The sequence below is a fragment of the Canis lupus genome, chromosome 18 (genome assembly GCF_048164855.1).
Source record: "Canis lupus baileyi chromosome 18, mCanLup2.hap1, whole genome shotgun sequence".
In the NCBI taxonomy this organism is placed as follows: domain Eukaryota; kingdom Metazoa; phylum Chordata; class Mammalia; order Carnivora; family Canidae; genus Canis; species Canis lupus.
Genome location: NC_132855.1, coordinates 41,284,726 through 41,296,913, shown reverse-complemented (window position 1 = coordinate 41,296,913; position 12,188 = coordinate 41,284,726). Strand labels below are relative to the sequence as shown.

At 38.2% G+C, this 12,188-nt stretch overlaps 2 long non-coding RNA genes across 3 annotated transcripts in view; one reads left to right on the top strand and one right to left on the bottom strand.

Moving 5' to 3' along the window:
- LOC140609048 (uncharacterized) overlaps nucleotides 1-12,188 on the bottom strand; it is a 69,470-nt gene that overhangs the window by 19,571 nt on the left and 37,711 nt on the right. The window lies entirely within an intron of this gene.
- Nucleotides 1-12,188, top strand: part of LOC140609047 (uncharacterized) — a 125,992-nt gene that overhangs the window by 92,395 nt on the left and 21,409 nt on the right. The window contains exons 1-2 of one of the 2 annotated variants that reach the window (XR_012011041.1): nucleotides 5,621-5,752; nucleotides 6,177-6,350. This is a non-coding gene — a long non-coding RNA (uncharacterized lncRNA). Of the gene's footprint in view, nucleotides 1-5,620; nucleotides 5,753-6,176; nucleotides 6,351-12,188 lie in introns of those variants that run through there. The other variant, XR_012011042.1, reaches the window with a different exon arrangement.

The window sequence follows — 12,188 nt, the reverse complement described above, 5'->3', positions numbered from 1 at the left end:
AAGAGCAAGCTGACAAGTTTCATCCAAGGACTGGTAAACAGAGCCTGGGAGCTCTGGGAGACAGTGTGAGCGGGGGATGGAGGTGGGGGTGAGTGGGGGGGTGAGGATGGCCATTAGCTACAGGAAACCAGGGGGTGAAGGGCCTTGACACCTGTGATTAAGAGTGCTAATTTGGCTTAAGAGGTAATTGGGCATTGGTACAGGACTTTCTGAGAGGGGAAATAATGCAATCAAAGAGAGGCCAGAGGAAGATGACTGTGACAGCTGTGAGGGATTTGAGGGTGCAGAGGCTGAGGCAGGCAGACCAATAAGGAGGTCATTATCATGCTGCTTGGCTGTTAGAGTGCTGCATCTCCCCACTTGCTCCCACTTTGTCCCTTTTTCTTTTGTGAAGCACTTTTCCCGTCTCTCCTACTTAATTATCTTTTCACACTCCAGTTCCTATGACCACCTTTAAAAAAAATCCAACTGCCCTTCTTGTTTCTTTGAAATCTCTCCACAAGGCACACTTCAGTGATGAGATTTAAGATGTAATTAAATCATCAGATCCTTAAGGCAGAACATGTGAAGCAATAATTAAAATAGTTTCCTACGTTTGCTGGATCATAAGACCCAACCTGGGATGGTTTTTTAATACAATATGTTTAATGTGTTTGGGCCTTTTTGAAATATAAATTCCGGGGCAAACCCACTGCAAACCCTCTGCAAACCCTCTGAAACAGTGTTGTCCAGGATGGGGGTAGAACTATGTGTTTTTTCAGTAGAGAGCCCCAAATGATGGTTATGATCTAGCAGTTTCGGAAATGTGTTAAGGGATAGCCCATAGATGGTGATACCAGGAGAGAGGCTTCATGGAAGAAGTGAGTGTTTAATGAGTTGCCTTTTAGACTATTTTTCTATTTTGGTTCCTGATGGTAATAGTACATTAGGCTAATGGTGGCTACTTAATGAATGTTATTACCTGGAAAACTGGTAAAGCATAGTGGAAGTACGTTCTTGCTGATTGGCATGAGAGAATAAATGCAATCAGAGCAGATGAATCTGCAGAGCATGAGAACGGCTCTGTAGGCAAAAATCACCACATTGGGGATGGACTGGAGACTAAACATGACAGTGAGGCCCTGGACACACAGTTACAGAAGTACTCTTTTTTTAAAGTTGAATTTCTGTCTCCTCAGCCCTATCCCAGTAGAGAAGGACTACAGTAGGTCAAAATCTGGATGAGGAAATGAATATTACATATAATGATACTGCCAGGTTTACTTTTTAAAGTAAAAAATTTTACTTTAAATTAAAAAAAATTTTTTTTTAAGATTTTATTTATTTGTTTGTTTGTTTACAGAGTGTGCGTGAGCAGGGGGAGAGGCAAAGGAAAAGAGTGAATCTCAAACAGACTCAGGGCTGGATCTCATAACCCTGAGATCATGACCTGAGCCGAAATCAAGAGTTGAACAGTTAACTGACTGAGCCACCCAGGTGCCCCAAACATATTGCTATGCACCAAGTGAATCAACATTAAAAATGCTCCTTTAAAACTCTGAACAATGCAAAACAAAGTATCTCAAAGGAATAAAATTTAATCTGCAGTATTATTTTAATCAGCCCAGTTTTCCCCATTAGGAAGTGACATTAGTATATCTATCCTGGGCCTTCATGAAAGCAATCTAAAGGGAAAGTTGAAGGAAGCACTTGGAGTCACGTCTAAAACAAGGGGATAATCTGGTGTCATTTGCACTTTTCTCTAGAGAGCTTACCACCCAGTTTCCCTTGACTAAGTGTGCCAGTAACAGCTGAGCAGAGAGCTGGACAGAGAAGGGCATTTGAGTTGGGATTTGAAGATTGGACGAGAGTAGAACAAGATGGCAACAACTCTCAGTAACATCTATCACCTTCTGGCCATCTCTGGCGGGACACAGTGCTCATCTGTGTTCAGAGATCCTATTTGTCAAGACTACGACTCTTGCTCTCTCCAGCTGATCCAGATCATGTCCTGCTGAGACTGCTCTTTTTTCAAAGTGCTATCTTCTTTTGGTCAGGACCCTTACCTAATTTTCAAACAGAAACAAAATAATGAGCAGTCTCTGCAGACCTTTCCATGTCAAAAGTTCTTATTCTCTAAGCACGTGGGGGAATTATGTATGCAAGGTTCATGTACAGAGTGACATGCACTCTGCTAACAATACCCCCATGCTGTCCCACGGTGGAGAGCCCTCAGGATACTTAATTTGCTTTTCAAATGCAATGGAAACATTGAGGGATTTTTTTCCCCTTTGTATTTTCTTCTAACCCAAATAGCACAGAAGAAATGAAATGACAGAAAAAGCAGGGTATTGAAGTTCCAGCATTACAATCTAATATAGACATATTCTAGAGAAGATTTTTTTCAGCTTTATTGAAGTTTAAGTCAATGTGTTGATTTGACATACTTACATATTGAGAAATGATTACCAAGTAGCATTAGCTAATACTTCTATCACCTCACATAATTATAATTTCTTTTTTTGTGGTAAGAACACTTAGGATCTACTCTCTTAGTGACTTTCAAATATATAATACACTATTCTTAACTGTAACCATCATGCTGTACATTACATTCCCAGAACCTACTCATCTTTTTTTTTTTCAATTTCAGCTTTATCAAGGTATAATTGACATATAAAATTGTAAGATATTTAAAGTGTACATTGTGATGATTTGATATACACATACATTGTGAAAGGACTCCCCCATATAGTTACTTAACACATCCATCCCCTCACATATTTATCATTTTTTATGAGAACATTTAATTCTCTTAGCAAATTTCAATTATACAATACAGTATTATCAACTATAGTCACCATGGTTTACATTAGATCCTCAGACCTCATTCATCTTATAGCTGAAAGCATGTACTTTTCTACCAACCTCTCCCTATTTCCCCCCTTCCCTGACCATTAGTAACTTCCATTTTATTTCCTGTTTCTGGGAGTTGGACTTTTTTCTTTAATTCTGCATATAAGTGTGATACCATGCAGTATTTGTCTTTGTCTGGCTTATTTCACTTAGCATAATGCTCTTTGGTTCCATTCATGTCACAAATGGTAGAATTTTCTTCTTTTTAAGATTGAATAGTATTCTATTGTAGATACAAAAGATTTTTAATGCAGTTTGAATGTAGATGCAACAAAAAAAGAAAGAAGTAATAAGGTATTAGTAAGAATGGTGATGGGAAGAAAAATATATATGTCTTTTGCATAATATGATGGCTTTATCACAATAATAACTTCTGACCACTTCTAAGAACTCCATGTTTTCTTCCTTCAGTACCTTGATGCTAATTGCTGGTAATAGTAGTCTAGAAGACTATACCTGTTCTCTCAAATTAAATTTATTAAATACATTATTGAAACAAATATATTAAAATAAATTAATATCTGTCTTGTTAAAGCAAATATAATATTTGGTTATGATGTTTATGAATAAGGACTATATACCTTGATTTTGAAACATGTGAAAAAATGTCATAAGCAAACTTAAATAACAAATGACAAGCTTGTGGGACACCTCAGTGACTCAGGGGTTGAGCATCTACCTTTGGCTCAGGGCATGATCCTAGGATCCTGGGATCAAGTCCCACATCGGGCACCCTGCAGGGAGCCTGCTTCTCCCTCTGCCCGTGTCTCTGCCTCTCTCTCTGTGTGTCTCATGTATAAATAAATAAAATCTTTAAAAAATGGCAAACTTGGGATGCCTGGGTGGCTCGGTGGTTTAGCGCCTGCCTTCAGCCCAGGGCGTGATCCTGGGGTCTCAGGATCGAGTCCCACGTGGGGGCTCTTGCATGGAGCCTGCTTCTCCCTCTGCCTATGTCTCTGCCTCTTTCTCTCTCTGTGTCTCTCATGAATAAATAAATAAAATCTTTAAAAAATGGCAAACTTAGAAGAATATTTCCCAAAGTTAAAATATATATACCCATAATATAGAAAGAGCTAATACAAATTACTGAGAAATACTGTTAACATCCTAATTGAAATATAGGCATAAGCAGATAATCCTCAGAAGAAAACTAATTTTGAATAGGTTGAATGGCCAATTTAATTTTATAATAATTTGCAAGTTAAAAAATGAAATATAATTACTCGAGAATATTTAAGACCAGCCAAGGTACAGTGATATAGGCAAACAATTTTATGTCTAGCAAAAGTATAAATGGGCATAACTTTTGTGAAAAATTATTTGGTAATAGGCACTGAAGTTCAGAGCTTTCCACTCAGTAGTTAATGCTATCCTAGGCAATAAGTGATGTGAAATGATTCACTCACAAGGATAATTAATTCTCATAGAATTATTTGGAATAATGAAAAACAGAAATACTCTAATTTTCCTAAGGGTAACTGTTACAATAAGCTTTAAACAGAAATACGGTATATGATATTGTTTAAGTAAATAAAAAATAAACAGTATATGCAGTTACAGTTATGATCCTAATGATAGGATCATAAATATATTTACTCACAAGATCTGTTACTTCAGAAATATATACTTTGGAAGTCCCCACATTTTTAAATTGTACAATGGCATATACTTTCCCCCAAATTCATTTTTTACAATCCAGAACTCATTAGTCTGGTATATACATAGCGGGGGGGGCAGGGGGGGCGGGTTTCTTAGACCCATTTCTATCACAGTGTCAAGTCACTGCCAAATTCCCCAGTCTATTTTTAGTTTGGTTTAAATTTTAATTTTCAGAGGTGTCTGGATGGCTTAGTTGGTTATGTGTCTGACTCTTGATTTAGACTCAGGTCATGATCTCAGAGTTGTGAGATCAAGCCCCACATGGGGCTCTGCACTGGGCATGGAGTCAGCATAAGATTCTTTCTCTCTCTCTCTCTCTCCTTCTGCCCCTCCCACCCCTAAAAAAAAACAATAAAAAATAAATAAAATTTTATTTTTCCAATGAATGACCATAATTTCTCATACTGTCCACTCTCCATGTTCCTGGCACTGGATGCTTGTTTTCTTTTCAGGATGATTTTTACAAACAAACAAGAACTTTCTTACTCTATAAAAGCTAAGAGATTGGAAAGAAAAAGAGTTTCTTCATAAGAAGCAAACTTCAATTTGTTCTAGAAAAGTTTTAGAAAAAGTTGAATTTTAAATCTCAAATGCAGAGCATCCACTAAATAAGAATATTCATTCAAAGGGGCTAGGAGGAGCAAATTGTGCTGTGGTAATCCCTGTTGAAGGAGTACTGAGGATTTCATTGTTGATTTATATAGGCTTTAAAATTTTTTAACAATATGTTTTGTTTAAATTATAATATAATTTTGTATATGTTTACATATTATATAATTTATATATTATAATATAATTATAATCATAAATCAATCTCTGTTTCTGGCCCTAAAAGACAGGATATTTAGATGAGTGGGTAAAAGCACAAATTCTGGAGCCAACTGTCTGGTTCCTATTCTGGCTTTGTTGAAATTATCTGGGTAATCTTAAGTTATCTATCCTCTCTGTGCTTCAGTTTTCTCATCTGTAAAATGGGGATGATCAGAGTATCTACATCATTGGTTCCTATTCTGGCTCTGTTGAAATTATCTGGGTAATCTTAAGTTATTTATCCTCTCTGTGCTTCAGTTTTCTCATCTGTAAAATGGGGATGATCAGAGTATCTACATCGTTGGATTGTTGCAATGATTAAATGAGTGAAGTATGTGAAGGGTACAGAGCAGTTGGCTTCCAAATAGGAAGTGCTGTGTAAGTTACTGTAAGTATTTTGTTCTAAATATATGTGTTTAGTTCTGAAAACTTAGGGGACTAAAATTTAAAAATTAGAACCAATTTTGGATAATAGAGATTCCCAATGACTGATTTAAAGATTTTATTTATTTAATTGAAAGAGCAAGCCTAGAAGCCCTGGGGACAGGGGGGAGGGGAGAGAGATACAGAGGCAGAGGGCCGAACAGACTTCCCTCTAGCAGAGAGCCTGACATGGGGCTTAGGGGTTGGTCCCAGGACCCCAGGATCATGACCTGAGCTGAAGACAGACACTCAACTGAGTCACCCAGGTGCCCCGAGGACTGATTTTAAAAGCATAATACACTGCTAATTAGTTAAGTCATTTACTTGGTTTTCACCTTGTGCTAGAGACTGTCCTTATCACATTACATATATTTATTTAATCCTCACAGAAAACGTGATGAGTTATACATTATTATCCCCATTTATGGACAAGGAAACTGGAAAGACACAGTTTGAGAAACCTAAGTTTGCAGAAGAAGGAAGTCAAACACCAGAATTCCAGATCAGGCCTTCCCGACTCCAAGATCAATGTCCTTAATCATTATGGGCCATTAACCTTTCTGGTAAGTATAGTAAATTAGTCCTAGCTATAACTCAAATATTGTTCATTTTATAATTTATTTTGTAATATTCTTTAAAATTTTGTCTGGATACTAGTAATTAAGGATCAGTTGACATTGCTTATTATTTCAGCAAAGAGTTCATTTATTATAAGCAATCATCAAATGTTTGTCATTCCTACTCGACGTCTAGTTGTTTGAACAATGCTGCATAGCCCTGTCACTATATTTTTGTGGTGACTTTTACCAAAAGAAGGAGAGAAAGTAGCCCCTGATGGCTTTCTCTCACAAACTCAAAACCATACAACCATGAAAAGATATGAAAATTCCAGTGATATTGTTACAGGCATGAATGTATTATATTGTTTTATACTTACTACTCCTTATATCCCTATGTACCATGTTTTAAAAAAAAAATAGTAAACCCAGCACAGTTTTGAATATTCAGGTAGCCTGACCCGCTGGAGTGTGATGTCTCTTGAGTGACCTGCTTAGAAGGATTCATGACAAGGAATGTTCTAATTCTGGGAGTGGGTATCAAGCTCCAACCCCCATTCCCAAATATATGTGGATTAATGGGGCTTCAAAAGGTAGGACTAGAGAAGAAAAGGTCCCATGTACTGCTTTAAACTGTTAATGAGCAGTCAGGGAAGAGACACTCACCTTGTGACCTCAGCAACACCTCTGAAGGTTGTACCCACTATTCTAAGCAAGACATTCTTGGAAAACTCTTCATCACTAACAAAAGACCTAGCAAAAGATTGACAAAGCCTTGAAATTATCTTGTCCCTAATATAAATTGTAAGCTCTTCATTAAAAGCATCAGAATATGTTCTAACGAGGAGTTTTGAGCTTAAAGAGGCTCTTCTGCCACTCACCATGTTGAGACCATTCCAGGGAGAGTAGATTCTATGATTAAGGTGATTAAGGTAATCAGCCAGTCTGATTCAGACACTCAATCCAGCTGCTGCCAGTGGACCTGCTGGTAATCACCAGAAGAGTGCACTTTGGAGGAGAATTTCTCTCTACAAGTGCTCTTGTGTTTGTTCAAGTTGAAACTAAGTTGGGGGAAAAACTGTGCTTGAAAGTTTTCTAAGCTGTACAAACTACAACTTTCATTAAAGTGTGTCCCTGACCGGAAGGCCCTGACCACATACCAGGGATTATGCTCCTGAGGTCTGCATCACTTTCTTATAAACTGCTTTGCACCCAGGGAGCCCTGGATAAATTGTTGTGATAAGGGGACTAAAAAAAACTCCAACTTTAATTACTCAAGGCCCCTTAAATCTTATGTTTCTATCATCAAGGCCACCATCTTGATGAGGTGACTTGAGAGTTGATGAAAGCTACCACCTCTTGATATTTTTTTTTATCAAGTGCTATGACATTTGCTAGCCATATTGACAAAGTTCCTCTTACCCAAAAGTTTTAGTTCCAGTGCCCTTCCCTTCTATTATATGTGGATATTCTTTACTTATGAAAGAAAATTGAGTGATAATTTAATACAACCACCTCCCAACATGCACCCATGTTTTCCAATATAGCAGCCACTAGCCACATGTGGCTATTTAAATATAAATTGGTTAAATGAACTTTAAAATTCAGTTCATCATTTGCACTAGCCACATTTCAAGTGTTCGATACCCACATGAAGCTAGTGGCTACCATACTGAACAGTAACAATATGGAACATTTCCATCATCACAAAGTTCTGTTGGATAGCACTGATATAGAATAAGGAGGGTGCTATTAGTGCTATGTGATTATAGGTGGTATACAATGGATCTTTTTTAACAGCTATTATTTTAATTAGAAATTAAATAACTTAATGTATTAAGTTATTTAATGTATGTTAATGTATGTTAATACATTTAATGTTTCTAATGTATTAGAAATTATATAACTTATGGGTTAAAGCCATTTTTTCATAGGTATTATTGCTGAGGACAAAAGCTAAAATAGACACAAGTTTAAAATGACAGTTGGTTCAAAGAAACATGGTGCAAGCGTTACTTAGATATGACAAAATTGTGAAAGTGGTAGGTGAATGAGGGATGATTGGGAAGTGAGGGGTTAGATTTTCAAAATAAAAATTAAAAAGAATGGGTAGAGCTTCCAGTATTATCCTGGAGCATCTAATGTCCTCCTAACAAAGATTATCAGATAAAGTGACTAACTGGGTAGACAAGATGAGGAGTGAGATGTACAGAACAGAGGTATGTACATAGGGAAGGTAGCCTAAATAAGCAGAGAGGGCCATGGTAGTATGAGGGCAAAGAGCAGAAAGGCCATGTCTGGGCTCATCAGGCCTTTGTTAGGGAAAGCACAAACAAGGAAAGAGGGCACAGATTTTCTGTTTGGGCAAAGTCAAGAGCCTCATGAAATCATTCACTGTTATTTACCAAGTCTTGAGTTTTGATGTGTGTAGTGAATGTCTAATGTGAACACATTTCCAGAACTCTCAAAACTATAATCTTCCTTGCTACTTTCACTGGCTGCAAAATTTTATTAGAGAAGATTTGAGTGGAAAGGTAAGAGCAGTCACAATAAAAGATTATTTAATCTCCTAAGTAAATTTTCAAATTTACTGATCCTTGAGCTAATCCAATAAACCTTCCAATCTTGCCAAGTCACATATTGGGGAGCTATAGGTGTTGATGGTACTCCTCCAATGATATATCAAACAACCCCGTGTTCATTACATGGTCAGCATGGCAATACAAGAGGCTGTAACCACATATTTGATTTCACTTTCCAAATCCAGAATCCCATGGAGAATATTTAATACTTTTCGCCAGATTCAAGATGTCCAAAGACTCTAAGGCTCAGACTGACAGTGTATTTGTAGAGGGTGAAAGCAGTGTCTTTACAGCAAAAGCAGCAGAGGGAGAGATGTCTTTCTTAAGAAGGTGAGAGACAAATGTCATCAAGATATCCTTGAAGAGGGCAGCCCCGGTGGCGCAGCGGTTAAGCGCCGCCTGCAGCCCAGGGTGTGATCCTGGAGACCTGGGATCGAGTCCCACGTCAGGCTCCCTGCATGGAGCCTGCTTCTCCCTCTAACTGTGTCTCTGCCTCTCTCTCTCTAGCTGTGTCTCTATGAATAAATAAATAAAATCTTTAAAAAAAAAAAAGATATCCTTGAAGAAGAAACTGGCAGCTGTTGTGGACATATGAGAGGTTGCCCTGGGAATTCTAGAAACACTTGGATGGATTTTTGGAGGGAAGAAAGCAAGGTGTGAAGTACTGTGGTTTTTAAGATGCAAGTAGCTAGCCAACAAAATCTAATGATAAATGTTAACACACGCTGACTTGACACCACAGAAATGCACATTCTCAGGTTGATTGAGTTACACTTGGCAAATATGTCTGCCTGTAATCTCACATAAACCCTGTGAGAGTATTATCCCCTGGGAGGTATCATTGCCATTTCACACTAGAGCGTTTTGAGGTTCAGAGAGAAGAAATATGTTACTCAGCTTGGACCATCCTATGGAACCAAGGGAATCTGAAGTCTGTACCCTTAATCTCACTGCTATTTTAAGAAGATGAGCTAGAGCCTTTACTTTCAGGGAGCAGGGTGTGGGTAAATTAGCAGTCACAGTAAAGACCTTGAGTCACTGGGGCTGAAAGGCAACCAGATTGCATTTTACCTAGGATTGGTTCTGCTTCCTATATATAAGCACACAAGAGACTGTCTAGGTCCAATGATTGGTATGAAAAGGCAAAAGTTGGGATCCCTGGATGGCTAAGTGGTTTAGTGTCTGCCTTCAGCCCAGGGTGTGATCCTGGACTCCCAGGATCAAGTCCCACATCAGGCTCCCTGCATGGAGCCTGCTTCTCCCTCTGCCTGTGTCTCTGCCTCTCTCTCTCTCTCTCTCTCTCTCTCTCTCTCTCTGTGTGTGTGTGTGTGTGTATGTCTCCCATGAATAAATAAATAAAATCTTGAAAAGAAAGAGAAAGAAAGAAAGAAAGAAAGAAAGAAAGAAAGAAAGAAAGAAAGAAAGAAAGAAAAAGAAAGAAAAAAGAAAAGGCAAAAATCAAATGAATTACAAAAGCCTAATGTTTGTCCCCTTCCAGGAAATCTTTATCATAAAAGATGGAAATATCCTGAGCCCCACTAAAGATGACTTATTCTAATAGAAAAGAATCTGTTCTAAAGGGACATCATCAGAAAAAAAGTCACCATGTAGTATGATCATAATGCTTTCCAAAGCTCCAACTCATATTTGCTTAGAAATATCCCCATACTTGATTATTATCGAGTCTAACATTCACACCAGAAAGAAAGAAGCATTCTTCTTGAGTTTCTCTTTTTGGAAAAAAAAAAAAAAAGAAAAGAAAAGAAAAGAAATTGGAGGCATTTTTTTTTTCTCTTTCTTTTTGGCTACCTAGCATCTATTTTCCCTCTGGCATTCCCAGATCTCAGATTTCTTCAGAGGAATTAACTTCACGCCTTCTTTGTGAGCAGAACAGCAGCCCAAGTACCTGCTCTCCTGCTATGAAAACCAAAGAGATGATTCCTGCCAAAACTCTCTCATCACTGTACCACCATACCATGCAGCCAAGAAGTGGGTCAATGACCCAAGATCGGCCAGTTGAACTTTCCTGGGATTTTGAATCCTGAGTCAAGTTGTCCAAAGATAGAAAAAAATAGAGTCCACTCTTCACAGCTGCAGTGACTGGGATAGAGACAAGCAATTCCAATCACTGAGACCTTTCAAAACTGCTCCCTTTTCAGTAAATTCTGTTTTTCACTTAAGTAAAAGTTTCCATTATTTGAAACAGTTACAGGTTGAAGTATGTCCCTCCAAAACTCGTATGTTGAAATCATAATCCCCAGGACCTCAATATGCTCTTATTTGGAAAATAGGATCATTGTAGATATCATTAGTTAAGAAGAGGTCAGGGGTGCCTGGGTAGTTCAGTCAGTTAAGCATCTGCCTTTGGCTCAGGTCATGATCCCAGCCCCACAATGGGCTCCCTGCTCAGTGGGGAGCCTGCTTCTCCCTTTTTCTCTGTCCGTCCCCTCCCACTCCTGCTCTCTCTTTTACTCTCTCAAGTAAATAAATAAAATCTTTATTAAAAATAATAAAGAAGAGGTCAGACTGGAATAGGATATGCCCGTAATCCAATATGACTGGGTATCTTTATAAATAGAGAAATTTGGACACAAACACACATGCAGAAAGAATGCCATGTGAGGATGAAGGCAAAGGTCAGTGTGATGATTCTGCAGGCCAAAGAAATCCAAGATGCTGATCTTGATCTCAGACCTCCAGCTTCCAGAACGGAGACAATAAGTTTCTGTTGTTAAGTCACCCAGTTTGTGGTAATTGATCACAACATCCCTAGCCAACTAACGGGGCAACCAAAAGACCCAACTTGACTTTTCTTTTTTAAACATGAATATTCCAGGTGGCTCAGCAGTTTAGTGCCGCCTTCAGCCCAGGGCCTGATCCTGGAGACCTGGGATCGAGTCCCATGTCGGACTCCCTGCATGGGGCCTGCTTCTTCCTCTGCCTATGTCTCTGCCTCTCTCTCTCTCTCTCTGTGTGTGTGTGTCTCTCATGAATAAATAAATAAAATCTTTAAAAAAATAAAATAAATATGAATATTCCTGGGGAGCTTAAGGGAACATATTTGCATGAAGTGATTGGTTAGGAAAGACCTGGACAGCCTGAGGAAAGGAGTTGCTAAACTGTTATAAGAATTATGTTTTGTGCTTTTGTTCATTGTCTAAAAAAAAATGATGGATTATATTCACTATTCTCTTGTTAATACCTTGATATAATGTTAGCATCTGATCAGAGTCAGATGTTAATATGGCGTGGGCAGAAGGCC